General features: G+C 49.0%; 1 long non-coding RNA gene across 1 annotated transcript in view; it reads right to left on the bottom strand.

Moving 5' to 3' along the window:
- Positions 1-6449: 6449 nt before the first annotated feature.
- The window catches only part of LOC118590251, a 32618-nt gene continuing 20549 nt past the window's right edge, over positions 6450-18518 (bottom strand). Inside the window, exons 2-3 of the long non-coding RNA XR_004945718.1 lie at positions 8829-8912; positions 6450-6982 (exon numbers count right to left, since the gene is read on the bottom strand). This is a non-coding gene — a long non-coding RNA (uncharacterized LOC118590251). The remainder of the gene's footprint in view (positions 6983-8828; positions 8913-18518) is intronic.

Raw genomic sequence — 18518 nt, forward strand, 5'->3', positions numbered from 1 at the left:
GGCTGAGCAAAGAGTAAAGTCTCTGGCTGAGCCTACAGAGGGAGGAGAGACCTGGGGATAGAAAGAAGGAACATGGGACTCAAAAGGGCCTGCACTGAAGGTATCTTATGGTATGGAATGCTCCACTTCAAGCTGCCTGGGCGAAAAAACCCTGGCAACTAAGAATAGATTAACATTTACAGAGCACTCTGTGAACTTCTCCATATTAATTCACTGAGTCTTTTAAATTTGTATAAAGCATTTCATGTTTGTGTATGTGCATGCATACTCATGTAGAGGTCAAAGGTCAATGTTAGGTATCTTCAATCACTCTTCACCTTGTCTTTTTGAGACAGGGTCTCTCTCTGGGTCAACTAGGCTGGCTAGCTAGTGAGCCCCAGGAATCCCCCTGTCTCCACCTACCAGTGCCAGGATTATAGGTGTATGTAGTCAAGTGTGTTTTTAAAGAAGGTGCTGGGGATCTGAAGTCAGGCCCCATGCTTGTGTGTCACACACCTCACCACTAAATTATCTCTTCAGCTCTCAATTTAGTCTTCACAGCCACCCTTAGAGGTGGGAATTACTACTATTTCTAATTTACAGATGAGGAAATGAGGCTCCAAATGTCTGAGTCACTTACCCAAGTCATGGTTCAACTCCTCAAAAGCCAAGGGGAATGTGTCAGAGTAGAGTGAAGGGAAGCCCCCTGCAGCTTGGAGATGATCATTCCATCAGGCGTGAGACAATCACGTGGGAAGAATGGGAGGTCTGAGGCTGGAGGGTGCGTAGAGTGTATTTTGCTCTGCAGAGGACCTGAGTTTTGTTTCCGTCACCCGCTCACAACCACTTACACTCTAGTTTCAGGGTATCTGTGCCCTCTTCTGGCCTCTGTGATCATCTTAACCCACATGCACAGACACATGCATGCAAATTAATATATATTATCTATTACATAAATATATATTATAGAAAGAGAAAGAAGGAGCACAGCATCTCGAGACTCTTTATACAAAGCTTAAAATGAAAGATTTTTGTCTTAGTTAAGGTTTCTATTGCTGTGAAGAGACCCCACGACCACAACTCTTACAAAGGAAAACATTAAATTGGGGTGGCTTACAGTTTCAGAGGTTTAGTCTGCAAATTCAGAAGTACTGATGCTTGGGTCCACATCCTTAGGTCCCAGTAAGGCATCACTCATCCAGGGAAACAACAATTGTCTCATTAATGGCTATTGTATCCATTTCCTGCTGGCTACATATCACTTTGGTCTCATACTCCTGGAGGATACTTGCTTTGTAGACACAGATATAGAAAATAGGGTTGGATATGCCTCTGAGACGGCTGGCTGGATAAAGGCAATTGCTCACAAGCCTGATGCCCTGAGTTTGGTCTCTGTGGCCCACATGGTGAGAGGACAGAAGCAATCCCACAGGCTGTCCTCTGACCTCCACAGTGTGACCTAGCATATGCACACACTGAATAAACAAACAAACAAATTAATTAATTAATTAAATGTTAAAGGGAAAAAAAGAAAGGGAGAATATGATTAGAAAGCCATTTAGAAATTGATTCTAACAGATTTTTTTTTAACCCTCCATGGACTTTGAGTCTCAGGAAGGAGCCAGCAAAGGTCACGTGATAAATTGCATGCAGAAAATCTATACATTTTCTGTGTGAATTGTCACTGTGTCTGACTGTCATTTGGGGGACTAGTTAATGTGCAGCTTCTGAGATCTCTCTTTAGGGGGTCCAAAGCAGGATCTTCCCTGAAGGCCAGGAATCTGTGTCCTTCCCCAGAGTCTTGCCCTAAAATCAAATGCACTGTGCCATACTGTGTAGTTTCCTCCTGAACTGCACTTTGGGAATGTGCCCTTTGTCCCTGGACACTCAGAATAACTGTGGTGCCCTAACAGGCGATGCTGGACTGAGAGCTCAAGACCCAGGTCTTATCCATGATTCCTACTGACCATGGACAAATCTGTCCCAAATGCTCCCAGTTTAAGAATCTGGGCCTGATGGTTCATACCTGTAATCCTAGCATTCAGGAGGCTGAGGAAGGGTTGCCCATGAGCTCCAGGCTAGCCTGAACTGCACAATGAGATCCTGTGTCTTTCTGGAGGGTTCAGCCAAGGCTCACACATCTGGGTTTCTGTCCCAACAGTTAAGGACAGCTGCTCAGTCTCTCTGTGTAGCTGACAGAGCCAGGCCTGAGTGAAACCTGTTTCCCTGCTTATCACACAGGTTTGAATGAAACGACTTGGGCTGGGCTTGGTGTCAGAGGAGAGAACTTACCATTCACTGTTCCCAAGAGCCCGGCTGGCCAGAGCTCACCCCAGCACTCCATCGCTCCCACGCAGCACAAAGGGGTGGTTTGTGGTGCTGCACAGAACTGAACGCAGTCTTGCTGTGGCCGAGGGAATTCACGGGCAGCATAGGAAAGGAACTGGCTTGTTACCACTGGATGAGACACACTGATTTTGCCAAGAGGAGTCACACTGGGTCTAAGTAGGAGATTCAATCTCAAACTCTGAGAGTGGTGGAGCCGGACAGCCACGGGACACGCCCTTGGTATTGTATTGTGTTACTCTCCTGTGATGACTACGGGTCATCAGATAAAGCCACCACATGAAGAGCTGGCATCTGGGTACATGATTAGGCCCCTAATCGCAGAAGAGAACTGAAAAGCTCACTGTAAGATAGTATCTTGCTGAATAGCCCAGGCTAGCCTCAGACTTGAAATCCTCCTGAGTGCCAAGATTGCGTCTGTGTGCCACCATGCTTAAGGAGATAGAAGTGAAGGCTTCATGGGACTGCCTACCCTAAGTGCACTCTGATATCAGCTGCCCTGTAACCACCATAAAGTAGATTGAGTTTCTTCATTTTCTTAACATTTCTACATTTTATTTTATTTTTAAGAGAGAGAGAGAGAGTGTGTTGGCGTGTGCGCATGAGTACAGTTGCCCTTGGAGTCCAGAAGAGGATGTTGGCTCCCCTGGAGGTGGAGTTATGACAGTAGAGAGTCACTGAGGTTGGTTCTGGAAACTATTCAAGTCTTCTGCCAGAACAGTAAGTACTTACAACCTCTGAGCCATCTCTCCAGGTCCAAGTTTTCTTGTTAAGATCAGGGACCCGTCACTATGACACCAGATGTGGTCTGGGAAAAATCAGACCACAGCCCTCTGCAGCCTGTCCTTAGAACAACAAAGGACAGGCACATGCTAGAATATTTAGGCTCCAGGGAAATGCAAACCCAGTTCTTCTCTCTTGCAAATGCACACTTTATAGTCCTACCTAGTACCTGCCTCTGTGCCCCTTGGCACATGAGCTAAGCCAGGCTGAGTCACGTGTGGTGTAGAACTTTTCACAGTCTCTTGAGAACATGTCAGAAAAACCTGTTGTTCAAGGGACTTGAAGTCTTCCCTTCATCCTGCTCCATCTATGCATAGCAGCCATCTCTCTTAATGCTATACCTCTTTGAGTTTTGAAGGGAAGGCTCATTTTCCTTTCCAATCCTGTTATGCCACCTTGGATATGATGCTAATGTTCTTTGCCTGGTTTCCCACCATGGTGAGGATCTCTCTCCTAATGATAATTATTTTTGATCATTTTGAAGGGTATTTTTTTTATGTCAGCTCCTTCATTTATTGCTCCTAACATCTAGGGTTCACATGCTCAAATCACAGTATGTCTTCACAAAGCCCTGAGGGCAGGCTGGGGATGTGGCTCAGTTGGCAGAGCACTTGCCCGGAATGCACGAGGCTTTGTGTTTGGTACTCATCACCAAATAAAACTGGGTGTGGTGATGCATGGCTTGTAATCCCAGGACTCAGAAGGTGGACAGAGGAGAATAGGGTCATCCTCGGCTATCTAGTAAGGTTAGCCTAGGCTACACAAAACCCTATCTCAAAACAAACAAACAAAAATACCCGAGGTGGGATATTGAAATAGACCTATCTCATGGATGAGGAAACAGTGCATAAAGGTCCCTCAGGGCAGCTGCTGGGTTTTTAATTCAGACTGTTTTATGTCCTATTGGAGTTTTATTTCAGAAGATCCTGGTCTTCTTGACACCCAGCCTTGGTCAAACAACTGGGTGTGCCCTAGTCAGTTTGGGAAGCTTTTAGCCCTTAGGAAGAAGGCCTAGCCGGCTTTCCAATATGGAACACTCAGCAACCCAGCTATTGAGTACCATTTGGAGTTGACATGGACTCTGAATGTTAAACAACTCTAGATTTTCAAGTGTTATTGTCAGATAAAAGAGAATATATTTCTGAATTTTTATATACTATGCTTATAGCATTCAGGACATAATGAGCTAAAGAAAACATATGAAATTAATTTCCCATCTTAATATATAGCCCAGGCTGAACCTTCGATCCTCCTGCCTTAGGTTCCCAAAAGCAGGAACTGAAGTCACCTTACCCATTTGCCTGTTTACCGTGACTACTAGAAAATACAAAATGACATTCATGACAGGCACTTTCTTCCTATTGACATCAATTGCCCCATGGAACTCTGTATGGGAAAATTTCCTAACTGTAATCCTGGTTGCCTTGAAGTTACACACAGCATGGGAGGAAGGGACACGTCTTCCTTTGCACACAGAGTTAAAAAGACAACACCTGCACTATCTTTGGCCATCACTTAACAAGAAGGGAATGGGCCGTGGTTATGAGCCAGTGGTGAGTGCTTGCCTAGTGTGTGTGAGGCAAGAACAACACAAACCAAGAGAACACAGGCTCCAACCACTGTGACAAGTTTCGACAATCTAAGTGACATTTAGTGCTGCCGTTCAATCCAGTACTGGAGCTGTAGGAGATTCTCTGTTCCTGTTTCTTCACAGGGAAGAATTCAGTCGAGAGACACAGTCTAAAAAGTTTCTTTAGCAAAGTGCTCCAGAGAGACAGGAGTGGGCTGCTCCACCATGGGGGCAGCACAGTGGGATCTGTGTTGTGAGTCTGAGGAGTAGAGAGATTTTTATGAATATTTATTAGGTGGGTGGTATATTCATGAGGTAAAGTGACTCTTTTTCTATCCCTAGTTGTGGTGGACTGGATCACCCTTTTAGAGTATCTTCCCATGATCCTCTAGGATAGCTCACAAGGAGGGTCACAACAACGTAAATGATACTGTAAAGAAGCCGGGTCTTTGAGGATGTGGGCTGTTCACTAGAGCACAAGTGTGGGCGAATATCCTGGCACCTTAGTTTCTGACATGGTGGGACAGCTAGTCTGCAACCTCAAGGGTGTTTAACCACAGAGGGGTATTCTGACCACTGGCAGACACAGCTACCAAGGTGCAGCTATGGTTTTCTTGATTCACTTGTACCTCGAGCCTCTTTGAGACTTTTTTGTTTGTTTGGTTCTGTTTGTTTGTTTGTTTGTTTGTTTGTTTGTTTTGAGTTGGGGTTTCTCTGTGTAGCTCTGGCTGTCTTAGATCTCTGTAATCAAGACGTTCTTGAACTCAGAGATCCACCTGCCTCTGCCTCCTGAGTCCTGGAATAAAAAGTGCGTAGCACCATGCCTGGCCTATTTGAGACTTCTTACCCATGATTGATCTCATTGTCTGATATATTCATAAATACACACAGAGAAAAGTATATAAGTGTATTTATATATTGTGGATGTGTGTGTGTGGTGTATGCATCGGTGTGCACATTAATATATGGATATGTTTGCTCATACATGCCTTTGTGAAGGCAGGATGTGAACACTGCACATCACCTTTAAAAAGAAATTCACGTTTATGAGTGTCTGCGTGTATGCATGTTGTCTTAGTCATTTTTCTGTTGCTGTGAAGAGAAGCCACCACCAAGGCAACTTATAGAAGAGAACATTTCATTGGGACTGCTCACAGCTTCACAGAGTTAGTCTGTTATCATCATGGTGGGGAGCACAGTGGTGGGCAGGGTGTTGGAGAAGTAGCTGAGAGCTACATCCTGATCTGTGGGCAGGAGAGAGAGAGAGAGACAGAGACAGAGAGAGAGAGAGAGACAGAGAGAGAGAGACAGAGAGAGAAAAGAGAAGAGAAGAGAAGAGAAGAGAAGAGAAGAGAAGAGAAGAGAAGAGAAGAGAGAGAAAGGCTGGTGGACTTTTGAAACCTCAAAGCCCACCCCCAGTGGCACACCTCCTCTGACAAGGCCACACCTCCTAATCCTTCCCAAACAGTTCCACTAGCCGGAGACCACACACATGATCTTATGGGGGCCGTTCTCATTCAAACCACCACATATGTGTACCGTGTGCATGCATGGTATCCAGGGAGGCCAGATAAGGATGTTGGGTCCCCTAAAACTGGAGTTACAGATGGTTGTGAGCCACTATGTGGGTGCTGGGAACTGAATTCAGGTTCTCTGTAAGAACAGCATGTGATTTCAACCACTGAGCCATCTCTCCAATCATATTTTATTTAAACAGGTCTTTCACTGAACCTGGAGCTCACTGATCAGCTTAAAGCCTGAGGCTCCTGTCTCTACCTCTCAGTGCTGAGATTACAGTTGTGTACCACCATACACCACTTTTTAGACACCTGCTGGGGGGCCAAACTCAGGTCCTCATGCTTGTGCAGAGAACACTAACCACTGAGCTATCTCCCCAGATTGATGTTGTTTTTACATTGAAGCAAGCATGTAGGCATGCTCCCCCCACCCCCACCGCCGCCAACACACACTCACTACACTAAATTCAGGGTTCGAGGACAAGGACACACATGGGAGATGGCTAGAGGTGACACTGTGGCTATTCTTTGGGGAGTGCTTAGTAAGCATACTACTGTCCCTGCAGATATGTGAGCTCAGCTGGCACTGTTCCCAAAGATCCAGCTGCCTCTGCTGCCATGTTCACCAAAGGACAAGCCAGTATGGAGCAGTAGGGCTGAGAAGTTGAGTTCCGAATTCGTCTGCATTAGCAAGTACAAAGTCACATGACAGCCTCCCAGGGAAATCTTCAGAGGCAGAAAGCTGCTTCCAAGATGAAGATATGGGACATGTTCCTGACTTTCCAATCTACACATGGGAAAACAGAAGCACAGAGAGGTTGAGTGACTCCACCAAAGGCAGCACAGCCTATGACAGAGGAAAGATCCAAACTCATCACCTTCACACAAAGCTGAGATGTCAGGCAGATGTCTGCTTAAGTAGAGACAGGAGTTAGGGGAGGGCTCTTGGAAGGTGAGGCACTGGTATGGAGGACGGGGCTGGGAAGCCAGGCAGGGAGGTTGCAGGCTCCAGTACCTCTGCTTCTGCTGGCCAACCTCCACCTAATATGGGGTTCCAGGTTTCAGAGTACAACAGGCCCGGATTGGGGTTCTCTCATGGCACCCACTGAAGGGGTCTGGGAGGACTACATGTGATCTGTTCCTCTCTGGATGAGTCTTATGTTCTTTACAAGGCCCTAGCAGAGCTCTGGATCTGGGTGTCCTCAGAACCAGCTGACATTGACTGTGAGCAGAGACATTCCAAACCTGGAGGAATGTAACAATGCCAGCCTGAGATGAGGCTGGGGAGTGGGCGGTGTCAGGAGTCTAGCCAAGGCCTGCTGGGGTACATGTCCTCAGCAAATATTTTCAGTGCCTACTGTATGGGGGATGCCCTACTGTGTGCAGGACTTGGGGCTAAGGCATTACTGAACTCTAGCCCTGAAGCTCTGTGGCACTAGCCCAGGGGGCATGCGTGGGCCCACTCTGCAAGGAATGGAGGCACTTCCACGCCCCCTTCCTCCACTCCCTCCTTGTGGGCTCCTTGGGACCTGGGAGGGGCGGGCAATCTGAGCTGCTATCTCTTGAATGCTGGGCTGGGACAGTATCACTGCCCAACCCTGTCATCACTTCATGCCTGGCCTTCTGAGGCCAGCTGTCCCCAGGCTGGGTCCACAGACTTGGGGCCCTTGACGCTGACCCCTGCTTTTAGAGTGCATTCCTTCCCTGCTGGAATCTGCACCAGGAACAAGACAAACATCTCCAGAGAAGTGTAGTCCAAAGAGGCATGGTGGTGACGGGTGTGGCCTTGAGTCAAACAAATCTTCCCCTCCCACAGTGAGGTGATCCTGAACAAGAGAAGGTCCAAGGCCCAGTGCCCAGGTCCTGGGAAGGTCTTCACCACGGCCTCCCTCGATGGCTTTGTGGTCCAAGGACCCTCTCATTCCTGGTTCCCAGGCTTGGCACTCTACTGTCAGGGCACAGCTGTAGAGTAGGCATTTGCCTTGGTGCCCCCCATCCCTCTGCTCCAGCACTTTGTGTGGGGGTAGACAGCTGGGCCTTGTAGCTGTCAACACTCAAACACCCATTTGTGACTCTGTCTATCTCTTTGTTCTTCACGGAGAGCCAAGTTGACCCAGAGAACAAATGCTCAGGAACCTTCTCGGCAGCTGGGTATGGAGGCTCGTGACTGCAGTCCTAGCACTTAGGAGGCTGAGGCAGAGGGATTATGAGTTCCAGACCAGCCTAAGCTACGTAGTAAAATTATGTCTCAAAAGGGAGAAGAAAAAAAAAAAAAGGAAGGAAGAAAGAAATTTTCAACGTGATTGGCTGTTTTTGTGGAGCACCTCCATTGGATTGGCTGTTGTCGTGGGGCACCTCCATTGGATTGGCTGTTGTCATGGGGCACCTTCTTCATTGGCTGTTGCACTGGTGGTGCAGGCACCATGATGACTCTTGCCTATTAAGGAAGTACTGCTTTGTGAAGAACTGAAATTAAACACAGACAACTGGGGCTTTAGCCTTTTCTTACAAATGGTCTAAAAAACTCTGAGCTAGGAACTTTCCAATAGGAAAGCAGTCTACAGAGCTGGGTATGTCTGGGGCACTGGCCTCTTTCCTTTTCTCTCAGATCTTGAAAAACACTGGGGACTTACCAGCTTCCCCGGGTTACTGTGTGGGTGTGTCTCTTTGAAGTCCTGGGAATCCAAGCGTGCCTCAGTGGAGCTAAGGATCCTGGGCTGAAACACAAAGAGGATGTCCCTGAAGAGAACTGTCTCTTTGCCAGTGACCCTGTCCCAAGTGCTCTATGCTGGAAAGACACACCTATGTCTCCTGTGCTCAATGTTAGTATGTGTTGGAGTCAGCAGAGACAGAAACCATCGCAGATGGAAGAGTTAACGCAGGATGGAGGGTTTGAGTCAGTGGTAGTGTGTTTCCCAGTGTGCATGAGGCCTGGGGTTCCAGCCCCAGCACTGCATAAACTGGTGCGATCCTAGTATCCAGGAAGTGGAGGCAAGAAGATCATAAATTCAGTGCCATCCTCTGATGCAGATTGTGTTTTGAGATCAGCCTGGGCTATGCAAGACCTCATCTTAAAAACAAACAAACAAAAAAACAAATCAAAAGTCAAAAAGAATTACTGAGTACTGAAAGATAGTAATACGCCCAGGTGGAGAGCTCCCAGGCTCCCATAGCTGAACTATGGAGGTGCAACACTGTTGGAAAGGGCAGGCTTAGGTGCACACGGACCTCAGACAGACAAAGGCAATTCAAGGGAGGGCATCACTTGGTAGTTAAGTGTGTTCACGGCGTCGTCTGATGGCGAGTCTATGGCCATTGTCATCAAACTGTGAGCGAGAGGACTGCTAACGTCAGACTCTGTGTTAAAGGGGTGCCAGGAAAGGTTTTTCCCATAGGGTTTGATTTTAATTTTTAAAAAGTTCTAAAGCATTTGTCCTCTCCTTCCACAGTGTAAGTCCTGGGGATTGAACCTAGGTTTCAGACGTGGTGGCAACCATCTTTCACTACTGAGACATCTTGCCAGCCCTGATAGGGTTTTAATATGTCCTTGTACAGACATGCTACCTGTGGTGGTTTGAAAGCAAATAGTCCCCCCACCAAAGGAGTTGTGCTATTAAGGAGTGTGGCCTTGTTGGAGGAAGTGTGTCACCGGGATGCGGGCTTTGAGGTCTCTTTTCTCAAGCATCACTCAGTGTGACAGTCAGTTGACTTCCTGTTGCCTCTGAGTCAAGATGTAGCACTCTCAGCTCCAGCACCGTGCTTGCCTACATGCCTTCATACTCCCCATCTGGATGATAACAGCCTGAACCTCTGAAACTGTAAGTGAGCCACCTAATTAAATGTTTTTATGTAAGAGTTGCCTCGGTCATGGTGTCTCATCACAGCAATAAAAAACCCTAAGACACTACCAATCGACTTTGTCCTCATTTTACTTTTGGAATAGACTCTCAATTTGTGCCTGTTATGCAGTTTCCCACGTGAGAAAAATCTCCATCTTGAAGGAAGACTCCTTAAGGCAAAGAATGATCTAAAGCAGTGTTTCTTAACCTGTGGGTTGAGGTTGTTTGGAGGGTGAATGACACTTTCACAGGGGTTGCGTAAGACCATCAGAAAACACAGGTATTTACATTAAAATTCATAACAGCAGCAAAATTACAGTTATGAAGTAGTAACAAAAATAATTTTAATTTTATGTTTTGGGGTCACCACAACATGAGGAACTATATTAGAGGGTTGCAGAATTAGGAAGGTTGAGAGAAACTGTTCTAAAGGGAAATGAAACATCCCATCCCAAAGGGAAGTATTTTTGCATCAGGAAGTAAACAACTCAAAGACTTCAGGAAGTCCCTGAAATTGACCAAATTCACTAGGTCCCTGCCCCTTCAAGTGTGTATAAGTGGTAAGGACTGCTGAAAGACACTCTTAGACCAGCTGAAATAAACAGTTCAAGATGTTGTGTTAGTTAGGGTTTCTATTATGTGATAAGACACCATGACCATAGCAACTCTTATAAAGGAAAACATTTAATTGGGGCTGGCTTACACTTTAGAGGTTGAGTCCACTATCATCATGGCAGGAAGCATGGCGGCATGCAGGCAGACATGGTGCTGGAGAAGGAGCTGAGAGTTCTACATCTGGATCCACAGGCAACAGGAAAAGAATTGTCTGTCAGTCACTGAGCCTGAGCTTGAGCATCTGAGACCTCAAAATCCAACCCCCTAGTGACACACTTCCTTCAACAGGGCCACTCCACCTAATAGCACCACTCCCTGTGAGCCTATGGGGGCCATTTTCATTCAGACCACCACAGATGCTCTTTGGTCTGTGGAGCTGCCCACAGGTGGTGCAGTGTGCCCCAGGTTTGTAGCGTTTGTGGTGTTCGATGATGCCCTGTCTTTGTGTCATTTCTGCTCGGATAAGTAACCCCAATAAAACTAATTGGTTCACGATGTTGGGGCTTTGACGGTATCTTTACTTTAGTCTGTCATCAGTCTCCTGTCTGGGGTGAGCAGACATTTTTCCATGTCTCCTCAGGAGTAGGGTCACACACAGTGCCTCGTGGGAGGTGCTGGACAGGTGGTGGCATCTGTGTGTACAAACAAGATGCAGAATTATCTTGCCTCAAATCAAATGCTGTTATGGAAAACAGAGTCACCCTTGGCAAGACAGGTCTTGAAAGCCACCATTTCGTGCCATACAGAGTAACTTTGAGAGGTCACAGCTTACTCCCCACACCTTGCACACTGGGACCCTTTGTTCCCAGGGGAATGCTGGGTCTTGTCCTCCACTGGTTCACAGTGGTCTGTGGTGAGAATCCCGAATCTCTTCTTCGTTCCTCGTCCCCTGCCTGCAGAACCTTGTGTGCATGCTATGAGCCAAGAGGGCTCTCGGGTGCACCGGGCAAGGTGGGCACACGGGCAGTGGCAGGAGGGAGGATGCTGTGGCACCACTCAGTTAGGGTCCTGTTGGACTCTCTGGCCCTGTCTGCACCTGTCCCCTTGGCAGGTCTGTCAGCCTTGCCGCACAGGTAACCAGGCTTCAGCTTTTTGGGGGGCATTTCCAACCTCTCTGGGTAGATGGGGTACTCTGCGTTTGACCCTGCAGCCCTCTTCAGCTTTTACAAGTGTAGAGGTGTCTGCCACTCATGTTAGCTCACAGCTCTGTAAGCCTCGGGGCCAAGCGCTGTGCCTGGGGGTGCAACTCTTCCTCGAAAGGCGCCTCAGGGTGTCACTGGGCTTCCTGCCCCTTGGATCTGGGGGCAGAATCTGCTTCCAAAGACAGCCATTAGAGCCTAGACTGATGGTACAAGCTCATCAGCCCTGCCTCTGGGAGCAGGAGGATGGCAAGCTCAAGGCCTGCCAGGACAGCAGAGCAAACTCAAGGCCAGACTGGATAACTTACTGAGACTCTGTCTCAGAAGAAAAAGAAAAACAGAGGGCTGGTTGCAGCTCAGTAGCAGAGAGCTCTTGCCTGCACATGCAAGGCCTGGGCTCAATACCTACTGTTAAAAAATAAATAAAAGCTGGGAGCAGTGGTGGCGCAAGCCTTTAATCCCAGCACTCGGGAGGCAGAGGCAGGCAGATCTCTGTGAGTTCGAGGCCAGCCTGGCCTACAAAGCAAGTTCCAGGACAGCCAGGGCCACACAAGAGAAACCCCATCTTGGGAAAAAAAAAAAAGCCAACCGTTAGATTGTTGGCAGATCCCCATTCACTACAGTTATTGGTTGAAGACCTTACTTCCTCACTCCCTTTCAGTGGGAGCTACTCTCTGTTCCTGGATCCTTCTAGAATTCCTTCTCATGTGGACCTATTCCCTTCAAAGAGCCCATCGAGTCCTCTGGTCTCATATTTCCCTCCCTCTCTTATCCTTCCTTCCCCCTCCCCTCCCTCTCCCCTCCCCTTCTTCCTCTCCTGGTGCATGTGCTCTGCTGGGCCTCCAGTGTCACACAGCCACCACGCCTAACCCTCTGCTGAGCCTGCCTCTCATTTCTCCTGCCACCAGCCGGAGGAGACATTACCTCACCCTCCCAAATGTACTTACTTAATCGATACATAAAACAGTTCACATTTTATCCTGTATTTTGAAGTGTGTGTGTGTGTGTGTGTGTGTGTGTGTGTGTGTGTGTGTTAGAAAGATAAATCCTTCTATTAATTCCACAGAGGCATTGATTCTGTGGTGGAGACAATGAACACTGTCTCTCAGCACACCGCAGGAATGCACTTGGCTACAGAAGGAAGTCAAGGCCAGCCCAGGCATCTTAGTGAGACCTCCTTCCAAAGTTAAAAAGGAGCATAGGGGAGAAGGCTGAGAGCATATTAGAGCCTGGCCTAGGATATGCAAGGTCCTGGGCTCACACTCCACACCAAGGAAGAGATTAAAGCAAAGAGAGAGCGGGGAGAGGAGGGGAGAGGTAGCCAACACATTTTCATTAACTAGCTGCGCTTCTGTGCCACAGATCTCCTTTGTTTGTTTTTAAGACAGGGCCTGATGTAGTCCAGGCTGCCCTGGAGCTTCTAAGTAACCAGGGACGGCCTTGAACTTCTGATTCTCTGACCTCCAGAGTGCTGGGTTCACAAGTGTATGTCTCCATGCCCAGTTTCTGCAGTGCTGGGGATGGAATGCAGGGCTTTGTGCATGCTAGGCAAGCACTCTAGGCCAATCCCAGGCCTGGTAGCATAGATCTCTTGGCTGTATTCTTCCTGTCTGTCATGACTCTATGTTCGACAGCTCCCTAACCATCCTCCCTCCTGCCACCCAACTTCTGGTCCCTACTCTCTACTAAAACATTCTGCCCCAGAGTCCCAACCGCCACTTTACCCACAAGCTCCACCCACTCCAGGAATTGTACAGGATGTCAGTGGGGGTGGGGAGGGTCTTCCCACAGCTCCAGACAGGCAGCTGTGCCCCCACGTTCACACAGCTCTTGTCTGACACCCCCCCCCCCCCATCAGGGCTGAGCTAGCTTGGGAATCTGAGGTCTTGGCTTTGAACTCTGCATGTTCAGTAGCTGGCCACAAAACCCTAGACAGTTATCACTTTTTCCCCTGGGTCTCAGTTTCCCTATTTGCACACCTGGGAGATTGAATTATGGGAGTTTCTCCATTGCGGTTACCCTTGGGATCACCTGGGATACTTCAGAAAGCTGTAGCAGCCCATGCTCCATTACTGTAGGTGGGGCCTGAGCAGGTTTATCACAGAGCCATCCAGGAGTCTGTCAGCTATGAGACTGGAAACTCCCTAAAGTGGCCAGGCAAGAACATGGGTTCCATGAGGATCATTGAGGAGATGATTTATTTCTACGGCCCTGACCCAGCTCTCCTCCCCAGGGCCTGATGGAAGAGGCCAGAGGTGACACAATATTCCCCAAGTGCAGCCAGGGAGTAAAAATCCTCCCTGTGGATAAGAAAATGCCAGGAGGAAGCCAGGCATGGTGATACATGCTTGTAATTCCAGCACATGGAAGGCTGAGGCAGGAGGATGGCTGGGAATTTTAAGCTGGCCAGAACTACTGTAACTACCTAGTGACAAAGAAGAAAAAGAAAAAGAGAGAGGAGGAGGAGGAGGAGGAAGGGGAGGGAAGGAGGGAGGGAGGAAGAGAGGGAGGGAGGGAAGGATAGGAAAAAGGAGGGAGAGAGGGGAAGAGGGAGGGAGGGAGGGAGGGAGGGAGGGAGGGAGGGAAGGAAGGAGGGGAAGAGGAAGGGAGGGAAGGAGGAAGAGAGGGAGGTAGTAGGTAGGCACACACCTGTAATCCAACCAATTGAGAGAAGGACACAGGAAGTTTAAAACTTTAGGGTTATCCTCAGTTATAGAGTTCAAGGCCAGCCTGTGTTCATGAGTGTGTGTGTGTGTGTGTGTGTGTGTGTGTACACGCACGTGCATGTGCTCATGCATGCTCGGATGCCCTTACCTGTGTGGATGAGAGTGTGGGCATTGACATTAGAATGCCTTCTCGGTTAGTTTTCCACCTTATTTATTTGAGATCTGGACAATTTGGCTAGACCAGCTGACTCTCGAGTTCTGGGGGCATGCCTGTTGTCTGTGGGTCTCACCTCCACCACCATCACCACCCTGCCAGTGCTGAGGCTAAAGGTGTGTACAGTCCCGCTGGCTGTTTTCTTCTTTATTAGGGGTTTTGAAGGACCATGGTCTGGTGTGGTCTGGTGCTCTGAGGGCTTGTGCCCACACCCACCCTGAAGCCCGCATCCTGTGCCCGTGTCTATGTGGCAGGAGTCAGGCTCCGCAGCTTCTCAGGCCAGGACTGCAGTGTGCCCCCAGCACAGCCCATCTGATGCTCGGCTGCACTCATTCTGCACTGTTTCCTTCCAAACAACCGGCTTCCCCTTCACAGGGGTTATCAGGTCACAGTCAGGTGGGCAGGGCCGGATTTCTGTCCTGGGCCCTCCCCGGAGGTGGGAAGGGGGCCAGCCCATGGGGTTGAGGCTGGGCTCTGGCAGGGCTGGTGGAACTTGGATGGTCTTGGCCTGGAGTTCCGGGTGGGGCAACTTGGCTTTCAGTTATCTGCCCAGAACCATGGGGCTATGCAGAGTCCTGCTGATGCTGACCAGTGAGCAGGGCTCTGCCACTGAGGATATTGGTGTGTCTTGCCTACATCCTTCCTGTGTACCTCAGGTCTTTCCTCATCTGGGCTTGGCTGAGCTCAGTTAGTGTTTGTTGAATGAATGAACAAATGAATGAATGAATGAACGAACGAACAAAAGAAGTGGATAGATCACTGTAACAATGGAAACGCATGACCCTGCAGGGATCCAGAAATTATACGTCACTTTATGAACATGTTATGTGGCAAAGGTCATTCTAAATGCCTCATGGATGTGGGCCTAATTGTGAGCTAGTCAGGAGTATTCCCATTTTACAGGTGGGAAAGTGAAGGCACCGAGGGGGTAAACTACCTGTTCAAGGTCACACAGCCCATCCAATCTGGGCACAGGCAGCTTCCCTATGTGGGGAAATGCAGAGTCTTAGGCTCACTACTTAGTTCAGTTGGAAGAGAAGAAAAAGGGTATTAAATCATGGCCACACCCACACGAAGGCAATAAGGCTGGGGACAGAACTAAGTGTCCCTCAGGAACTCTGGGTTCACAGCATGTCTCAGTTTCCCCATCTACCAGTGTAACAGGATTGGGCTGGGACTCTATTGAGTGACAAATGGGTGACACCAAAGTTTCACAGAGGTTTGTGAGGTGGCAGAGGGGCAATGGCTGAGTGTGGGGCTCTGATGCAGAGATAGGAATCAGAACGGGGGTTGGGCCCAGCAGCACCACAGTGCATCGGTTCATTGTGCACATCTGTGGATCTGTCTTCCTGCCCAGCCTGTCACCCCAGTGGGGTCTGCTGTCTCCAGACAGTCCCAGGAAATCAGCAGAGAGGGAGGAACACAACAGGGCATATGTCCCTCCCAGGACTGCCAGGCGCAGTAGCTGGCAGGGCTGGGAGGCCCACTCTGTCTGTGGAGGCCTTTTCTACTTCCTCTGCTGACCTCACTTCCTCCGCTGACCTCACTTCCTCCCATGTTCCCCATTACTGGCTTCCTTTGGGCCACTCTCTGTTTTTGTTCTGTATTAGGCAGGGCATTTCTTACCCCAGGACATTTGCACATGCTGCTCACGGCAGCTGTGGCAGCTTCCTGACATTGCAGATTGCCCATGACCTCAGAAAGGCCCCGTAGATCAGGGGCCACCACAGCTTCAGCTGGATTTCATTCAACAGCTTAGCTTATTTTGTTGACTGATTTAAAAAATTTGTTTATTGGTGGCATGTGCTGGCACACATCTTCAATTTCAGCACTCAGGAGATAGAGGCAGGAGGATCAATCTCTGTAAGTTCTAGGCCAGCCTAGTCTACAGAGTGAAATCCTGTCTAAAAAATAAAAACAAAACCAAACCAAAAATCTTTTGTGTGTGTAGGCGTGAACACATAGCCTGTATGTGAAGGTCAGAGAACAATTCCCAGGAGTCAGTTCTTTCCACTAGGTGCGTTCTAGGGGTTAAACTCAGGGCACCAGGCTTGGCAGCAAGACCCTCTACCCACTGAGCCCTCTCACTGGCTCTGTTGACTGACCCCTCTTGCTTGACACTGTCCTAGTCAGGGTTCCCATCGCTGGGATAAAACACCATGACCAAACAACTCGCAGCAGGAGAGGGTGGATCTGGCTCACACTTCCACAGCACTGTTCATCACTGAAGGAAGTCAGGACTGGAACACAAGCAAGACAGGAACCTGGAGGCAGGAGCTGATGCAGAGGCCGTGGAGGGTGCTGCTTACTGGCTTGTTCCTCGTGGCTGCTCAGCCTGCTTTCGTACAGAACCCGGGACCACCAGCCCAGGGGTGGCCCTGCCCACAATCACTAATTAAGACAAGGCCCCACAGGCTTGTCTACAGCCTGATTTGATGGAGCATCTTCTCCTCTCATGGCTTTACCTTGTGTCAAGTTGATGTAAAATTATCCAGCATAGACATCCACCCCATGAGAGCCCCTCTCTGAAAGCTTTGCCTTCTTCTCTGTTGCCTCCTTGGGCTGGGCAGCATTCCTGGCATTTGGCTGACATGGGGTGGGAGGTAAACAAATGGCTATGGAGTGCTCAGAGAATCTTCCTGCTGGGTATGTCCGAGTGACAGCAAGGGAGTTTGCTGTCCTGTTCTGCAGTAGAGAAATAAACCTACTGCTCTGCCTTCCTGCCTTCAACGCGGCCGCCGCAAGGGTGCTTGGGCTCTGGGGTGACTTCCCATGTTGTGAGTCAAGGCAACCCAGGGGTCCGGGAACCCCCTGATAAGCCACATTTTGTCCTGCACAGTGCTTTCCGAATGGAGCCTGTGCTGCTTCTGTCTTTCTGAGGTGCCCAGAGCACCCCCATTAGTGGACGAGTGTGCCCTTGCAGACCTGAACCTGGAGGCCTGGGAGGAGGAGGATAGGGAGTGGCAACTGGCACTGGTGTCAGACAAGCTGGGTCATGCCTTGTGCCCATCCAAACGGATCAGGCTGGCATGTGGGTGGTGTGGCCTGACTGGTCGGGTGAGTGGAGGGTGTGGCCTGTTGAAAGTAGAAACCAGTGATCTGTGGAGACAGAGGGCCCTGAGTGTAGACACCTGCCTCTGCCCTGTCCCCAGCTCCTGTCAATACTGATTCTGGGATTGGGGTCACCCACTCCAGAGCCCCACAGGACCCTGGCATCCTTCCAAGCCCAGAGCGGTGCCCTGAGCAAGATCAAGGACTTCCCAACAGCATTGTCCTTTTGGTGGAGGGTGAGGTCAGACATTCAGGGCTAGATAGGCAGAAGCTGGGTCAAGAGAAATGGACCTGGAGGCCAATTAGAAGAAGATCCCCAAAGGGGGTGGTGAGAGAGCTAGGTGAGCTCATTAGGAATTGAGGGCCACAGTCTTTGAGGCCTGGCTTTTAATGTCCTGGTTCTGTCAGATCAAAGGACCTCCTTCCTAGGGCTATTGTGTGGACTTAAGAACCTGAGCATTAGCCGGGCAGTGGTGGCTCACGCCTGTAATCCCAGCACTTGGGAGGCAGAGGCAGGAGGATCTCTGTGAGTTCGAGGCCAGCCTGGTCTACAAAGCAAGTTCCAGGACAGCCTCCAAAGCTACAGAGAAACCCTGTCTTGGAAAAAAAAAAAGAAAGAAAGAAAGAAAGAAAGAAAGAAAGAAAGAAAGAAAGAAAGAAAGAAAGAAAGAAAGAAAGAAAAGAAAAAGAACCTGAGCATGAAAAGTACTTAGTGCCTAGCAGGGGTTCACATTTTTTCATAAAAGGGAGGTGCTAAGGGACAATATGAAGACTGCATTGCTCCCATGTGTCCTTGCTA

Source organism: Onychomys torridus, chromosome 8 (assembly GCF_903995425.1).
Source record: "Onychomys torridus chromosome 8, mOncTor1.1, whole genome shotgun sequence".
NCBI classification, from domain to species: Eukaryota; Metazoa; Chordata; class Mammalia; order Rodentia; family Cricetidae; genus Onychomys; species Onychomys torridus.